The 18,974-nt window shown below is 44.2% G+C and overlaps 1 long non-coding RNA gene across 1 annotated transcript in view; it reads right to left on the bottom strand.

The window, feature by feature from the left end:
- LOC132593528 (uncharacterized) overlaps positions 1 to 18,398 on the bottom strand; it is a 320,558-nt gene extending 302,160 nt beyond the window's left edge. Inside the window, exon 1 of the long non-coding RNA XR_009559140.1 lies at positions 18,276 to 18,398. This is a non-coding gene — a long non-coding RNA (uncharacterized lncRNA). The remainder of the gene's footprint in view (positions 1 to 18,275) is intronic.
- Between the last annotated feature and the right edge of the window lie 576 nt (positions 18,399 to 18,974).

Here is an 18,974-nt window from a genome sequence, read left to right as displayed (position 1 = left end):
CTGACATATACCCACTACTATATATAAGATAGATAAATAATAAGAACCTACTGTATAGCACAGGGAACTCTATTCAATATTCTGTAATGACCTATGTGGGAACAGAATCTAAAAAAGAGTGGATGTATGTATATGTATAACTGATTCACTTTGCTGTACACCTGAAACTAACACAACACTGTAAATCAACTATACTCCAATAAAAAAATAATTTAAAAAAAATTTAAAAATAATTTAAAAGGTGAAATATTTGAGCAGAGCCTTCATAAAGTACACACACACACACACACAAATGACCAACAAATACATGAAAAGATATGTAACATCATTGGTCATTAGAAAAATGCAAATTAAAATCATGAGATACCCCTTTAAATCTACCAAAACAGCTAAAATTAAAATGACTGATAATACCACGAGGTGGGGAGAATGCAGAATACCTGGAGCCCTCAGATGTCGCTGGTACAAATGTAAAATGATACAGTCACTTTGGAAAACAGATCTGCAGTTTCTCAAAATGTTTAAAATATATACACTTATCATACAATCCAGTAATTCCATTCTGAGGAAAAAATGAAAACATGGCTATATTATTTATTATAGTAAAAAAAATGAAAACAACCCAAATGCACATCAACTGGTGAATGGATAAACAAAATGTGGTATTATCTATACAACGGAATATCACTGAACAATAAAAAGGAATAAACTATTTATTGATAAATGCACCTGCTCTGAAAAAACATCTTGACACAAAGGATTCAAATGAAAATATACTTTAGTAGAAAGACAATAAGTATTATTGAAAATAAGCACTGACTGCAATCTCTTCAGCTTTCAAGGGCTGTTACATAATTATTTATCCTAAAGAAGTCCCCCTTTTTTAACCCTATTGAAACCTCCTCAATAGGGTCCTTTGAGCATGAAACTGAGGATTTTTAGATCATAGTATGGAAGTCAAGAGTTAAATATAGCAAGTGCTAAATACTTTCATATAAGAAAAAAAAGGAAAATGGTGGCCCTTTGCTGGCAATTCTAGAGGCTGTGAGGTGAGGAGTCTAACAGAGAAAAGAAAAGATATGATATAAAAGGAAGAAGATCCTGAGAAATATACTAGGCCTTCAGAGGATGTCAGGCTGCAGGAAATTCCATGTGGCAGTAAAGGACCTAAAAATGTCTAGAATCCATGATGACGTATATTGAAAAGCTTTCATTCACCAAATAATTATCGAGCCTTTACTCTGTTGCCATGCTCTGCTCTAGGCACCAGGGATACAAGTCAGTCAATAAAATAACAAACTACCTGGAGGATATTATCAACAATTTGAGGTTGTTTTCTATGCTGTGTTGTAATTTCCCTTCACTGCACCCCAAAGGAACAACAGAATTCTGCTACAAACAAAAGTATTGTTTTAAGGGTGCATCGGGGGATAAAGGACAACAGAGGTTGTCCAATATGGGTTGAATCAGCACCAGCAAGATTAGATGACAATCACAGGAAGGAAGCATAACGGCTAAAAATAGGTCCTGTCAGACAAACAGACCAGAGCAAAGGCTGACTCAGGAAGCCTTAGAGATACAAAAGAGGTGTTAGTAGATCTACATTATGAAGTATGACAGTGTGGTAATATTTAAGGCTATCACCAATGTTTCAGTGCCTCTCCTTTCAGGAAAATGGTGAAGTTGTGTGCCACTGCCTCCTTCAAGTTCAGCATAGTCCTAAGATGGGCTTTAGCCTATGGAATATGAACGGAAGTGGAATATGTCACTTTCATGGGGACACATTTTGAAGAAAGCGAATAAACCACCATGTTCTTATGTTCCTCTGCCATGGCAATCAACAACCATGCAGGTGTAAAGGCTCTGTCAGCCAGCTCTCACAGTGAGGAGAAGAGCCCCCCAGCTAACTCGAAATAGACATAGAACATAAGGAAGAAATCAACCTTTGTTGTTTATAAGCCACTAAAATTGAGGTGGTTTATTACTGCAGCACAACCTAGCTTATCCTGGCTGATACAAGTAGATTGAGCCAGTCTATGTGAATATCCTAGGAAAACTGTACGACCCAAGGATTCTTAAAGATCTTTTTAAATAACAGAGTCATCTGAAGGAACTAGGAAGAGAGTGTGCTTTCGTATGCCAGATTGGAACAGATGAGAACGTAAAAGCAGTAAATTCAGCCCTAAGGATTCTGGAAGGTAAGGCGAGCATCATGACAGGTATACTTGTCTTTTTCTGACAGGAAAAAGTATATACCTTCATTCAGAGACAATACTTTTTATCCCCATAGAACTAAATTCAAGCTGGATTTGTCCTCTGGGGATTTGTTTAAAGGATGAGAAGCAGAGTGAACAACATCTCCCACCTCACAAAATCACCGAAACACTGTAAAACTGGAGAGTCCTTTCAGTGAACCCACTGGGAAGAAAAGAAGCATAACTTAAAATGGTGAGGCCGTGAAGGCATTTTTCATGAAAAGCTGAGACAATACTTTAGTTACTTACTATTTTCTTTAAATTGATTTCCATTTATTTACTTATTTAGATATATTTTAAAAGAAAAAATTGATTCGAATAGTGTAAATTGAACAGTAGTACCATTAGCCGCAAATATAAACTGAAAACCCTCATAACGATAACTACATACGAAAATAGAACAATGAATAAAATTATTCCATTTTATCTGGAGAGTATAACTTGCTGAAGTTTATAAGCCTGAGGCTTGCCTGTGGATAAAGGGAGAATTACAAAATGATAGCGTCAACCTGAGTCTTTCTCCTTCACTAACCAGAATTAAAGAGAATTATAAAGAGAATCATTTTAAGACTAAACAATTCAATGCTCTACCTAAAATCATCTCAAGTACTCTTCGTGGTATGTATCCCACATTTAGGGAAATACTATTGTTGTGGCCGTGAACATGAGCCTCTCAGATTCCTGACCGTGGGGAGGCACATGACGGACAAACCCCGGTGTTGTGCTCTGAAATCCATCACCATGTTCTCACAGAGACCGCACTTCCCACAGGCTGCTTCCCACCAGTGACTGGGGACTAAGGCAGGGAAGGCATGGTTGTCCTGGAGACTGGGTTGTCCTCTGACAGGTCAGCTCATCAGCTTTGTCAAACATCCTTAGAACTGCACTGCACTTTGAGAGGCTTCCTTCCATCCCACATCTCTCCTTCACAAGGATCAGACCCACATCACAGTCTGGGGGCCCTCCCAGCATCTCTCCAGGACCCTCCTCATTTTCCTAATAGGCTCATGTATGTCTTGAGCTTCTCAGGTAACCTCAACTTGCCTGTTGACCTTCCTAACAGCATCTTTTGAAGACAAAACGAACTGGCAGGAAGATGTTCCACTAACTTGTGTTGTCCAAGCATCAGCTGTCTCAAAATAAATCTCAGAGGGCATGAATCTCAGTCTAATCTTCCCAAAAGCAGACACAGTACAGATAGCCTATATTGTTGACTAAAGTAAAAGCCACCAAGATCTGTGTATAGGGATTAGGGAAGATAAAGCTGGTACAAGTTTAAGAGCTGTGCTTATATTCTTCTGCCAAGCAGTAAGCAAACATTCACTTATGTGTTAAGACCCAGCTCAAACATTACCTGCTCTGAGAAATCTTCCCCAGTCTAACCGGCACTGGTCCTATCTGTCTCTGCATCCCCACAATGCCCCAGCCCTTCCTTTCCTGAAAGAATTTACCACATTACATTGCAATGAGAGTAGAGTCATATCTTACGAGAATCAGGTTGAAAAGTCAGAGCCCGGAGCAAAGATTATGAAAGGAAAAAATATCTTTCAAAACCCCTTAAAAAGGTCCCATGATACAGATGGACATACATCTTCTCAATGAGTCCATCACAGCTAGTTTTTCCTCCAGCGTTGGAAGAAATCACTGTGCCTTTGGTTAAGCACCTCATAAAGTGGTTGGCTTGCTTTTAAAGACCACATGGCATGAAAAATAGAACGATGCTGAATCTTAACTGCCAGAATCATCCTCAACATCAGAAGATATCCCATGAGAGGATCACTGAGAAAACCCCAGTTTCCTATCCCCACCTCACATTCTGGCTGGGGTCTACATTTAGTGAGTGGAATAACAACCCTGGCCATTTAAGTAATTACTTCTCCCTCTTACTTTTCATTCTTTGTGTACAGCTGAATTCACAGAGGCTAAACCCAGTATCTACTACAACATGTGTCTCTCTCGCTAGGGTCCACTTGACTGGAACCTTCCTAACATCTACCAATGTGTGTGTACACACCTGGTATTAAATATATGAGGGAGGGAGGGGTGGAGGGAGAAAGAGAAAAAAAAGGATAGATGCAAGAAATGGGCACCAAACAAGTTCATTCCCGGAAGGTGTGTTAGGTTGGTTTCCCCCAGAAGGAGACCCCAAGACAAGGGTTTGAATGGAAGGTGATGTCAGGAGCATGATGAAGGGAGATGTGACAGTGAACAAGGGGCAAAAGCCCTCCCACAAAGGGTGAATGAATGAGCAGGTGACTGCTGTGGGCGCCTGGAGCTCAATCCTACGGAGGATTTCTGGGAGTCAGCATAGAGCGCAACTCATATGTCTCCTATGTAAGCAGCAAGGAGGCTGGAATATTTATCCACCAACTCCACCCACAAGCACAGGCCAATACTCCTAGGGTGAGAGAAATCCCTCAGGCTGAGATCTGCAGGCTTTGCCACAGGAAGCCACAGGCATGTATGAGGTGGGTGTGTACTGAGGGAACATGGGCGCCACACTGACATCCATCGTCACGGAAGGGAATGGTGTTCTGTCACTTTTATTTCAATCTATGCCCATTTTCTTTCCACTAAAAAGACTTTTACTCTAATTTCACCTAACCAGTGAGCATTGCCAATTACAGCAGGGACATTAGAATTTGAACATCTTGGGATTCTTTTTCCTTTGCAAAACATTGCTTTCTTTATGACTGTAATTTAACAATGAGCCTAAACTATGTCACCTGTGTCCCATGCACAATCTCTTTGTAATCTTTGAATGAATGAGTGCTTTGGTTTTACAGAAACTTTTGAAATAAAAAATCTATGTATACATTCTAATTTCACTCATCTTTTAAATGTACATAAATATGTATACTAAATCTATAAATCTGTATAAAGTTGTTTCCAGCAACTAGTTGCACAGTATTCTTGACGGTTAACATCATTCACATTTAAATGTTTATACTAAGCAGAATTTTTCATTAGTTACAACAAATCTATAGACTAAAATCAAAATTTTACAATCTTGAAAAGAATTCTCCCTTATTGTCCATTAAGAGGTTATCATGAGGAAATGTTCGTTAAAGGTAAAAGTTAAAGATCACAAGATGATGAGGCAAGCAGACTTCCCTTTAAATTTTCACATATATGCCAACACTTGAGTGCTATAAATAGAGGACTGCAGAAGCTAGGAGATGAGTTATATAATTCTGATTCAATGCCCTGGATTTGGGCAGCCTATTCTGAAATCATGAAAACCAAAATGAAGACCCTTTTTCTACAAACAACAGAATATGGATTTAGAACACTTATGTTTTGTTAAATTTTTGAGCATCTCTATTTCTTAGCCTATTCATTGGCCTAAGCCCCAAATAAAAATTTTTCCCTGCAAGTTTTTATGCATATGGTGCACTGGAATACTAATTCTCCTCATTAAAATCCCAGTCCATGCCACTGTCCAATGTGTCTGAAAAGTTCAAAAAGGTATGCTTTCCTTTAAGCAAAAGCTGTGTAGAAATCCCAGATCTTTTTTTTCTTGCTGGTGAGAAGGGAAAGGTGAGCTCACTCTCTCTGGGTCGATGCCTCAACCTTCAGCAGCCCTTCATGACTCATCCCTTCAATATCTGCCCTTGAGTTTCAGACCCCTGCCCTGGATCATCACCACTGCCTCACAGACCCTTTCTTAAATAAATAACACCAATTTTTTAAACTCCCAGATGCTTCTGTTATCTTAGGGGATGCTAATGGTGCATTCAGTGGTAAAGACTAGATTTGCTTCTATTGTGACCACTCCCTAGAAACAGGACGGACCTTCACCCAAGATGTGGTTCGAATGTCAAGACTCATGACATTACACACATACCAAGAGGGGATGAAGAGGTTTACTAATCGCAACATGGGGAGTAGGGAAGGCTCCCAAGGAGGTCTACATGCCTTGAGAGCAGGGAAAGAAGACTGATGTGGGGTCTTTATGGTAGTTAAATGCGGGGCCCACGTGAGGGTTTCCATGTGTGGGCTTAAACATCCTGCCAGCAACAAAGTCCATGGAATTACCTAGGCTTTCTTATCAGCTTGCCCAGATGTGGGGCATATGGAGAAGGATGAATGAAGCCTAAATGTTGTCAGCAGTCAAACATCAAAAAACAAATGGAGTCAGACTATTACAGCTTTCCTATTAAGTCAGATTTTCATACATTGATATAATCATAATAAAGAACATAACTGACAATTATTTGGGTATTTACTACATACCAGACATGCACTATTTACACATCATTTCATGAATTCTCACAAGCACCCTAATAAGAGTTAGTGACTTTGAGTCCCCCCCAAAGGAGAAAAGGAGTCATCTGTTTGAGAAGTTAGGGCAGGAACATAGTGAAAGACTGGGAAAGAAAGGAAAGCTAATAAAGGATGCTATAAAAATCTGGTTACCACTGCAGGTATCTGGAACTCAGTATAACTCAGGACCCTTAGAGAGATGTGTGGGGCATACTCAGTGATGTCCCCCTGGGGGAGAGGGGGGGTGAAGAAGCTGAGATGTTTATCCACCCTCCCATCCTCACTGTTGGGAGGTCGAACCTGGGGGCATCATCTCCAGCACTCCCAGCAGTGCAGAGAAAGTCTTCCAGCAGAGAGATGCTGGTGCTTGAAGTAAGCAGCTATTAGCAGGTATGGGAACTGTCCTCTGAATAGCAAAGCACTTCCAAGGTGAGCCATGGAGACAAGGCAGCCACTATCTACCTACAGAAAGGAACTAGTATTATCCCCATTTTATGGGGATATGAAAGCTCAGAGAGGATAAATAAGGCTTTCCAAGATCACACGTAATTATCATTAAAGAGTTGGAACTAAAACCCAAGGCCATATGACTCCTGAGCCATATTCATAAGCAAAGCACACTGATATAAAAGGGCTTTGCTACTTTCAGAGAGTGGAATTGAAACAGACAGAGGCAGTGTGGCAGAGTAATAAGAATATGTGCTCCTAAGTCAGACTGTATCATTTCAAATAACACTGCCACTCACTAGCTTGGTAACCTTTTAACTTCTCTGTGCCTTGGATTCATCATTTATACAATGGAGATAATGTTGCACTTTCATCGCATGGCTATGGTGCCTCATAAATGTTGTCTTTTTTTTACACGTTTGGCTGAGTGTCAACTCAGGAGGTATCTTGATATCTAAAACCTATAATTTTAGAAAATAATTTGTCTGACCTGGTTTACTTTTTGGGAAGCATTTTATATGATTACATATTTTTAAAGATATATATATATATATATATATAGGCATTCTTCCCTTTTCCATGTCATTTTCTCAGTCTTTCACTGTTTCTTGCCCAAACTTCCAAAATAAAAGATTTCTTTTTTTTCCCAAATCCTTCAAGCTGCCCTTTTGAGAGGAACCCAAGCAACTATAAAATATAAAAATATATTGGTAAAATATGTATATATGAGATAAGAAAATTAGCCCAGTCAGGTCCAGGTTGGGTTTATTGTTTATCTCTGATCCCTCTGCAGATGGGTTTTACAAGACTTGTCTTTCTACAAGCATCAGCAGAATTCTACCCAGCACAGTCTATACTCCAGGCTTCGGGGAGGCAAAACGCTGGGGTAAAGGAAGGCAGAGAAAAAGCCAAGTCAAATAAAACCCATATTTCCTGGCTACTCAGTATCCAGAGAGTCCCTGGCCCCTTAAGTAGACACAGCACCCAAGAAAAAGCCTGTCTTAGAGGTGATATGCTGGCAAATGTTCTGGCTGCATTACCTCTGGACCATTCTCCGTCCCTGTCCAAACCCTCCTCTATCTATGCTCAGTAATAATGACTCATTGTCTACTGAGAACTTACCATGTGCCTGATGCTGTTCTAAGCACTTTGCATATATCCACACATTTAACCCTTACAACAACCCTAGGAGACAGCTGTTTATTATTATCATTCTCTTTTCATATTTGTGGAGACTGAGGTATACCAGGAATTGGGCTGACTTCCATCAAATTTCAAGAACTTCTTTCAAATGGTTCTGTTGGCCATTTGCATCATGGATACTTAACCCAATGAAAACCAACATTTCAAGACCAGATTTGGGACATCAAATTTCAGGTTTCCTAAACGTTCCCGCATCTACCCACTCATCCAACTTAAAGTCAATTACCCAGGGCTTCCCCGGTGGCACAGTGGTTAAGAATCTGCCTGCCAATGTGGGGGACACAGGTTCGATCCTGATCTGGGAAGATCCCACATGCCGCGGAGCAACTAAGCCCGCATGCCGCAACTACTGAGCCTGCATTCTAGAGCCCGCAAGTCACAACTACTGAGCCCACATGCCACAACTACTGAAGCCCAGGCGCCTAGAGCCCGTGCTCCACAACGAAAAGCCACGACAATGAGAAGCCTGCACACTGCAATGAAGAGTAGCCCCCGCTCACCGCAACTAGAGAAAGCCTGCGTGCAGCAACGATGACCCAATGCAGCCAAAAATAAATAAATTAATTTAAAAAATAAAATAAAATAAAGTCACCTACCCAACACACCCCAAAAAAAGCTTTTGAAAAGTTCCATACAGGGCTTCCCTGGTGGCGCAGTGGTTGAGCATCCGCCTGCCGATGCAGGGGACACGGGTTCGTGCCCCGGTCCGGGAAGATCCCACATGCCGCGGAGCTGCTGGGCCTGTGAGCCATGGCCGCTGAGCCTGCGCGTCTGGAGCCTGTGCTCCGCAACGGGAGAGGCCACAACAGTGAGAGGCCCGCGTACCGCAAAAAAAAAAAAAAGTTCCGTACAACCCCATGGAGATATCTTTGGATACTCAAGCAAAAAAGCAAGGCAAGTAAGGCAGAATATGCGCGAAAAAGAAAGCCCTTTGTTCTGCTAGCTAAAACAGCCATCCACAAACTGCTTATCAGGTGTTTTTTGTTTTTTTAAAAAAATCAAGAAAATCTTCAGAGATTTTAGCTTAGAAATAAAATACATCTTTCATCGGAAGCTATTTCTATCTTCCTTTAACACCAAGTAACACCCTCACCTTCTAGCTTCTGTTTTTTTTTTAACAGATTGTGCAATAAGTCAAAGATGAGTGTTATCATACTACCCCGATAAGATCCTCCAAGCTAAGCCTGCATTTGTTCTGCATCTTGAGAAAGGTATGCCCTGGAGGCACGCGCTGGATGCTATGGTTAATTAACTAATTTACTCAATCAAGTTTAACAGTGGTTTTAACTTTAATGAGACCATTACATTTTAATATGGAAATAACAGCCTTGTATCCTTAACAATCCCCACTGTCTGCAAATCCACCTCCCTCTTCCGCCCACCTCGCCCCAGCATTGATGTTGATTTGTGAACCTGAACACCTGAGTGTAACATCCAGAACTTGTAATACACATGTTCAGGGTCCATTACAGACACAGCCCACGTAATCCACTGTTCTGCCTTCTGGTGGCCCCCGATGTACACTCTGAACACACACAGCAGTTGTCGCTCAAGATAAGAGCCCAAGGTTTATCACTGGCAGAGTCCTTTCTAGATGAAAGTGTGGTGGGGGCTTTTGATACTAAAAAACTGGTGTGAGTGAGGAAGAAAGGTAGACCAGGTCAGAAAATCCAAAAGGAGAGAAACTAAAGGAAATGACTAGGCGTGCAACCTGGGTTGCTACTGTCCTAGGGAGACCTACTCTCGGGCTGCCATCCCCAACTTGGGCTGCATTTAATTGGGCTCCAAATCATTAATATAATGGCCTTCCAAGCTCTTCTTGAGAATTTTTTTATTATTCCAGATACAGTACTTTGGAGATTAACTATGAGAAGTTTTACAAGACGGTGAAGGTAATGAATCATGAGTTCTGTAAGGGTGAACCCAATACGGTGAAGCCAAGTGCAGCTGTCTTACATTTGCTCTGTGTGCATTTTGCTACCCGTAATTTTGTCATCAATTTTCATCTTTTGTTTAAACATATTTGTCTTTTGGACAAGATAGGTCATATTTCATAGGTTTGATGAATTTTCTCCTTGGTCCAGTTTTACAGAATTTGCACTTAATTAATTGCCCAACCTTTAATTCGACAGACTGTTTTTAATGGCTATGTAGTTTCAAAAGCATATACACAGTGGAATTTCGAAAAAGTAATTGTTTTTGTGTCACTTCCAAAGAAAGTCACAATTATTAAAATGTGTAAATAATTTGTCAAATGCGCAATGGGCAATAATTAGGAAGATATCAAATAAACCTTTAATGGATATTTTTAATTTGGTGTTCAGCAGGAATATTTAAATAATGCAACAAAATATGTCATTACTCGCCTCAGGACTACAGAAGCCAAATCCCAATGTGAAAATGCACCTTTCAATTGCATAGACTGGGTCATAATAGAGGTGACACTCAAAAAAGATTTTCTAGGTCTTAGCAGAGCCGTAAATAGGGACCCCCTCATCCGGCAGACAGCACAGAATCCAAAACCCTGCCTATCAAAAGCATCATTCAAGCCACAAGGCTCTTCTGTGCCTGGTAAAAAGCAGGCAGGAAAAGAGGAGACAAAGGTCAGTTGTCAATTCTTTATAAATGTGATTGTGCCAGCAGTTTGCAAAGAACTGCCATGTTTCCCTAGCAACTTTGTGTGCGCGCAGATGCGTTCAGTACATTTTTTCCCCTTGTTATTTTCAGACCGCCTTTTTGTACCGTGGACTATTTCGGATGTATTCTTTCAGTTACATGGGCCTTTTTATTAAGAGGATTAAGAGGCTGACATTTTTTGGAAGGGAAGTTCGCTGAATTCGGGGCCATAAAAACCAGAGTTCAATTTTTAGTCAAACTGCAGATAAAAAGCAGGAGTGAAAAAGGCTGGGTTAGAGAAAACACATTAGACCAAGAGAAAGCTGAAAGTATCCAGTTTCTAGAAATTGGAACCTGAGAGCCCATGACATTCCTGAATGGTACTTTGTCATCTCTTTGAAAGAAATGTTAAGCAAAGCTTCCGAGCAGTCCACCCTGCCTTTTATGTTCCTCCTTTGATTTTGTGATTGTTCCAGAGCCTGGAGTCAATATTTAATTTTGATTCATCTGTTCCTCCTTCTTGTTTATTAGTGGCAGGGAAAGGACACTTGGAAATAACTCTCACGGAACTCTGCTCTTTATTAATTCATCCACAACATGGATTAAGCACTTACGAATTACCAGGCATTGTTCTGGGCATACAGCTGGGGTCTACAAACTCTTTCCGTAAAGCACCAGCTAGTAAATATTTTAGGATCTATGGGCGGGTCATATAGTCTTCGCAACTCCTCAACGGTGCTCTCGTGGGTTGTAGCAGCCGCAGACATTGCATAAATGAATGGGTGTGGCAGTGTGCCAATAAAGCTTTCCATATGGTCACCAAAACTTGAGTTTCACGTAATTTTCACATGTCACGAAATATCATTCTTTTGATTTTTTTTCAACCATTTAAAAAAACTAAAATGTTTGGCTGTCAGTCTGTTTCTATTTTGTAAATAAATTCATTTGTATTATTTTTTAGATTCTGCATGTAAGTAATATCATATAGTATTTGTCTTTCTCTGACTTACTTCACTCAAATGATAATCTCTAGGTCCACTCATGTTGGTGCATATGGCAATATTTCAACCTTTTTTAGTTACCAAAGGGGAAAGGGCGAGCGGAGGGAGAAATGAGGAGTATGGGATGGATTAACAGACACACACCTGTACATATAAAATAAACAACAAGGATTTACTGTACAGCGCAGGGAACTATACTCAATATCTTGTAATAACCTGTAATGGAAAAGAATCTGAAAAAACATATATATTTAACCGAAACTAACACAATATTGTAAATCAATTCTACTTCAATTAAAAAGCAGGAAAGGGGGGGCTTCCCTGGTGGCGCAGTGGTTGAGAGTCCGCCTGCCGATGCGGGGGACGCGGGTTCATGCCCCAGTCCGGGAAGATCCCACGTGCCGCAGAGCGGCTGGGCCCGTGAGCCATGGCCGCTGAGCCTGCGCGTCCGGAGCCTGTGCTCCACAACGGGAGAGCCCACAACAGTGAGAGGCCCATGTACCACAAAAAAAAAAAAAAAAAAAAGCAGTAAAAAAACAAATAATAACAAAACAAAAAGTAAAAACCATTCTTAGCTTGTGGGCCACACAAAAACATGCAGTGGGCTAGATATGTCCCTCCGCCCAGGTTTCCTGACCCCGGGTATACAGGCAGGGGTTGTGCTGTCATGGGCCTGACACTATGGAAGGGACACAGGAAAAATGTAAAAGAATGAAACGAGATGACATCAGGTTACTCTAAGTGTTATGAAGGAAACAAAACAGGATGGTGAAGAGTGAGTGAGTGAGGGCGGTTACTTTAGGTAGAGCTGTCGGAAGGGCCCTCTCTGAGACCTGAATGACGAAGTCCATCATTCCCCTACAGTCCACTGATTCTCCTCAGCATCTCTGACTGTACCACTAATTCTGTAAGTCAGCTGCACTTACACCTAATTATTAGTTCCTAGGATTACACTACAAAGCACCAGAAAACAAAGCCACTGACTCACCCAACACCGTTATCAAAATTGTAGAAGATAAGCATATGCTGGTGAGAATAAACACACCTATTAATATTACAGATTTCCAGGTGCTGTGCTGGGGACACCTAATCCTCAGTCACTAGGAGATGAGTTTCAAATGTGCGGCACCGTGGTTCAAAGCAAGTTTTCTTTTTTAATTGGAAGTAGTGCCGTGACCTTAGGTCATGTCTCTTCTCGATTCAATACTCATAGAGCCTAAATAATGGCACGCTCCCAAATTAGAAACTTGAGCTGACTGGGCCTCTTTTATTTACATCCTATTGAATTAGCATTAACTTTATTTTTCACAGCTGCTAAAATAATCTTTTTCAAGAGAAACAAAATTACCTTCATGAAGGTTCTCTCGGGGAAAACAGACAATCATAAAGGGACGCAAGGCTTAATTTGTCTTTTAGGGGACAGGTCAAAAGTGAACAATATTTCTGCTCTTCTCAAAATTTGCGGGCTCATTTCAAACCCAACGCCAAAGGATTTGAAGGCCCTTTTTATTTTCCTCACGTGGTTTGGTACTGGGCTTTCCAACAGCTGTGACACCGGAAGCTGGTGACACGTTGGCTATTAGGAGGTGAAATTTAACTCAAGATTCCTAGCTTGGAATAGCCTTTAGTAGCGTTAGGGCTTAAAGGGTTATTTTGTCGATTGGCTGCTTGGCTGTGTCCCCGGCAAAGCCCATTAACAATTCCCAGGAAATAAAGATAGAATCGGGGTAGTAAAGTCTAACGTTTTTTTCCCTCTGTGCTTAGTCTGGTTTCACGGGCTCACGGGGGGCCCAGTGCATAGGCCTCACCCCCAGCCCTTCAGACCAGCGTTTCCGGTGTGACACGCGGCCGCAGCCCCTCAGCTGGCCGGTGGGCGGGCCGTGCACAGAGACACTGAACCCCGCACTGAGATCTGGAGCCCGAGCAGCAGGGCTGCGCCCACCCTGCAAGAACTCTGCCCTCCTCTCCCCGCTGATGAGACCTTGTAAAGCAGCCCTGACCACAGCCTGTCGGGAGAACGGGTGCTCTGGAGCCCGAGCTCGCACCTTTCATTTCTTTGATCAAAGAATAAAGCTTTCCTCTGCTTATGAACCGAACTTGGTCTCATTCTATCGGCTTGAACAACAAGGGACAGAAGAACCCTTGTTGGAGACCAACTTGGGAGGATCGGTAACAAAGTTTTGTGTCTTCTGGCCTTTTGCCTGTACCTATCCACCATGCTCTGGGCTCACCCCAGCCCCAGCGGGAGGACAGTGAAGGTTTTGGGAGGTTGACTTGAGGATGACTGACTCTGATCTTTGAGGACACTCTGACGGGGTAGAATGACGACACCTTTCTGCCAAATTCAGGGCAACTCTGCCCAGCAACATGGTACCTGGGTATGGTGCACACACAACGAAGCCCCCAGAGTCATCTGGACTGCGCCCCCTGTGCAGAGGGGATCACACTATGACATCATTAGAGATGGGAGACTGAAACTAACGTGTGTCTGCCCAGTGCCTCTGGCTGGTCTTCCCGAGGTTCTGGACACCTGGGGAAGAGCAGAAACTAGGACCCAATCAGTGTGCCATCTGTAAACAAGAGGGACACTAGAAGAGAGAATGCCCTCGCTATCCCCAAAGGGGGAAGGCAACAGCAGATCCTGGCCACTACCCTCGAAGGCAGATGGTCCAAACAGATGAAGAATGGTGAGGTGGGGGGGGAGAGGCTCCTAAGCTGGAGCTCCAATTGACTCCCCGAGAAGCCCCAGCTGACACTGGACGTAGGGCAGCAGCCTGCTGAATTCTTAGTCAACAGTGGTTTACTCGGTTCCAAACACCACATCAGGCAAACTGGGTCACAAGAGCTGTAACATTATGGGATTATCAGGGAAGGCCCAAGAACGGGCATTCATAGAGCCATTAGAACGTAAACTGGATGAACATGCCCACCCATTCCTTCCTGTATGTCCCTAAGTGTCCTATACGCCTATACTAGGAAGAGTATCTTACATAAATTGGGGGCTACTATCCACCCAATGGGAGGCAAATTGGAGATTGTCATCCCCTTAGACAAAGGGCACAGGATGACAATGTTAACGGTAGAGGACAAACCTCCCTGGACAGAGCAAGTCTATCTCCCCAAAGTAAATCCCAAGGTCTAGGCCCAGGGATGGGTGGGACGAGCTGTAGGAGCCAATCCTCTGACAGTCCATCTAAAACCCGGACATACCTGGCTCAACAGAAAACAATACCCTCTCTGGAGGGAAGCCCTGTTGGGCATCGCCCCTGTGATACAGGGCCTAATTGACCAGGGCCTTACTGGACTCTGCCCATCATCCTGTAACCCCCCTTCCTCCCCATGAAGAAATCCAATGTGGAATGGTACAGGACCTCAGGGCAGTCAGTGAAGCCACCAAGGATATAGATCCCATAGTCCCTAATCCCTACACCCTGCTGGCCACTCTTCTGTCCAGCAGGACCCGATATTCTGATTAGATTTAAAAGATGCCTTCTTATGGATTCCATTATCTCCAACACCACAAGAAATTTTTGCTTTTGGGTGGCAGGATTCAAACACACAACAAACACAGCAATACTGCTGGGCAGTCCTGCCCCAAGGGTTCAAAAATCCCCCCACCATCTTTGGGGAAACTTTAGCTAAAGACCTAAAAGATCTACATCCAAAGGAAGCAGCCCTCTTCCAACATGCAGAGCACATTCTGATCACCTGCCCTACTAAGGAGGCCCCTGACGAAAAGACTGTTACCACCCCAAACCACCCAGCCAATCAAGGGTATAATGTGTCTAAGAAAAAGGGTCAAATATCACAAACTAGGGTGACCTACCTAGGCCTCATTCTCAGGTCCCTGCCCTGGCTCTCGCAGATTTAGCTAAACCCTTTTACCTTTACATTCCTGAGACAAGGGGAATCGCCTTTGGGGTATTAGCTCAAACACTGGGGCCCCTTATTCAGGTGGTTGCTTATTTCTCTAAACAATTAGATCGATTGGCTAAGGGATGGCCTACTTGCCCGCGGGCAGTAACAGCTACTACAGTCCTGCTAAAGGAGGCTAAGAAGTTAACCTGTGGTCAGCCAATCACTCCATGGACCCCACACCAGGTTCAGGCTTTAGTAGGTTCTAAGGGAACAGGACGGCTATCCCCTGGAAGGTCAATTCAAGTTCAGGCTATGCTTTTAGACAACCCAAGGCTACCATAAAAAACTGTCACAAGGTAAATCCTGCCACCCTGCTACCCACAGAAACAGGGCCCCTGAAGCACGGCTATATAGAAACCAGAGACACCATCTATTCCAGTCGCCCCAACTTAGGAAGTGAGCCTCTCCCAAATGCCAAAGAGGAATGGTTCACAGACAGGAGCAGTTTTATAAGAGGGAAAAGGCTAGTGGGATATGCAGTAACCTCTCAGATCCAAGTCACAGCAGCAAGAAGCCTCTGCCCAGGGACCTCTGCCCAAAAGGCTGAGCCGATAGCCTTCATCTGAGCCTCAGAACTAGAGACAGGGAAGATCTTAAATGTTTACACAGATTTCCAGTATGCTTGTGCCATCCTACATGCGCACAGGGCTATGCAGAAGGAAAGAGTTATACTTACCGCAGGTGAAACACGGCTTAAGCATACTGAAGCTCTTGGAAGCAGTACAGTTTCCAAAAAGTGTGGCAGTGATTCATTGTAGGGGTCACCAAAAGGGAAGTGAAGAGGTAATAAAGGGAAACAAGGATGATGCATCCGCCAAAAGGGCAGCCCTGGAACCATTAACTTGGCAACTACCCCTCATAAGGGGCCTCATCTGGCCCCTCGAAGGCCAGATCCATACAATTATTCCCCAATTTACACAAAGGAAGAATTAGACAAAGCCCCGAAATGGGGCTTCCACAGAGATCTAGGAGGCCATGGGTGGCTAGTTAATAAACATGGGCGATACTTCTTTCCCCAACTGCAGCTTGTCAAGCCATCATGGAGGCTCATCGAGGAACTCACTACGGGGAGGGAAGCCCTATATAACTGGTTAGTTAAGGTCATAGTAACCCCTGGCATGAAAAGGATAACCAGTCCAATAGCTGAGACCTGCCCCATCTGCACAGTGAACAACCCCGACACAGGACCCACCAGAGGCCTCCAGATTCAGGGCCATTCACACCAGAAGGACATATCCCAGAGAAGGCTGGCAGATTGGTTTCACTGTCCTGCCAAGAGTACTGGGCAATTTCAGGTATCTTTTGGTGCTAGTGGACACATTTTCTGAGTGGACCAAAGCACTCCCTGCTAGAACTGAAATGGCAGCTGAAGTGGCTAAGGCATTACTAAAAGCCCCAGGTTTGGCCTCCCAGCCTCCCTACAAAGTGGAAATGGTCCAGCATCCATGTCTTGGGTGACGAAGGGGACAACAAGTGCTCTGGGCATAAAATGGATCTTGCACTCAGCCTGGAGACCCCAGTCGTCAGGGAAAGCAGAGCGACCCAGTTCATACCCTGATCCCATCCTTAGCCAAGCTATGTCAGGAAACTCAAGAAAATGGGATTAAGCTGCTTTCAATTGCCCCACCCCATGAACCATTAGCTACAAGGGATAAGGTAAAGTTAAGTGCAGTTGAACTCATGGATGGTAGACCCATTCCCCAGCCCGAGAGAAGGGACACCTTAGCCCCCCTGAAATGGAACAGCTCAGGTCTGCCCTCCAGGTAGGAGAAACGGGGAAAGAACCTGACCAGGTGCTGCCTGCACCCGCCGACCTGGCCCAGCACCCCTTCCAGACAGAAGACCAGGTGCACCTAAAACCCTGGAAAACCGGCGGCCTGCAAGACTAGCTCCCTCCTAAGTGGACGGACCCCACTCGGGGACCCTAGCTACCCAATCTGCCCTAAAGTCACAGGCGGTCACTCGGTGGGGACACTGCACTCGAGGGAGGAGGGGCCCCACCCCAACCTCCAGAGAGACAACCTGGGGCAACCACCCCCCTTGACTACTCGTGTGAGCCTCCCTCTGACCTGAGCTTGTCCCGAAAACAACAAAAATGTGACCAGGGCATCCTCGGCCCCAGCAGCGAGCTTCAACGTCAGGGAACACACACCTACAGGCCAAAGACCGAGACGCCTGCACTTTCAGGAAAAATCTGACGTGCGACCATCATTCTCTTGCTAACATTTGGGCCTCATCTCTTACATTTTCTGGTGTCTTTTGTCTCCAAAAGGTTAGACAAATGGGGAAGACACTGGTCTCAGGCAGACGCACAGTCAGGGACGAGGCCTGGTTAGAACCAAACAGTTCTAAAGGCGGCTGAGGAGAAGTTCCGCTCCTCTCCCCGGGCTATAAAAGCGCCCGCGCTCAGCAGGGGCCGTCACAGAAGACAGACCTGCACCCCTCAGCGCCCCTCAGAGCCCCTCAAGAACGAGAAGCAGGACAAAAGACAGAGGAGAGATTTGTCACCGGCAAAGTCCATTAACAATTCCCAGGAAATAAAAATAGAATCTGGGTAATAAAGTCTAACCTGTTTTCTCCTTTGTGCTTCATCTGGTTTCACCGGCTCACAGCGTGCTCCCCGCCGGCCCTTCAGACCAGAGTTCCTGGTACAAAACGCCTTCCCGCACCTCAGCTGGGGTGCCGCGTGCAGAAGCGCGGCACACACCACTCAATCCAAGATGGCGGCGGCGGGCCGTGCGCAGAGACGCCGGCGCCGGGCTCTGCACCCCCCAGCTGTACAGCCACGCCAGCCCCGCCAGGACTCCGCTCCCTCCCCTGCCTGAGCTCCACACCCTAGAAAGCAGCCCCGCCCACAGCCCGTGAGTGGGTGGGGGCAGACTGTGTGCTCTAGAGAGGGTCTCGCGCCTCTTCGTTCTGCGATGAAGCTTTCCTTTGCTTCTGAACCAAACTGGTTCTTGTTCACTTGGCTCAAACAACACAGGGCAGAAAGCCCTTGTTGGGGACCAACCTGGGTGGGTCGGTAACTGTAAAAATTAAGTTTTAATTTAGCAGCTCTTGGTCATTTTTTTAAAGCGCTTTGCTGCCTCTTACACAGCACTTACTATTTCTACTTCTCTGTCTTTTCCAAAATCAACCCAACCTGTATGCGCACACACACACACACACACACACACACACACACACACACACACACACACACACACACACACACACACACACACACACACACACACACACACACACACACACACACACACACACACAC

The sequence above is a fragment of the Globicephala melas genome, chromosome 15, assembly GCF_963455315.2.
Source record: "Globicephala melas chromosome 15, mGloMel1.2, whole genome shotgun sequence".
Taxonomy (NCBI): domain Eukaryota; kingdom Metazoa; phylum Chordata; class Mammalia; order Artiodactyla; family Delphinidae; genus Globicephala; species Globicephala melas.
The sequence above is the reverse complement of the archived record's forward strand: the minus strand, read 5'-3'. Positions and strand labels throughout refer to the sequence as shown.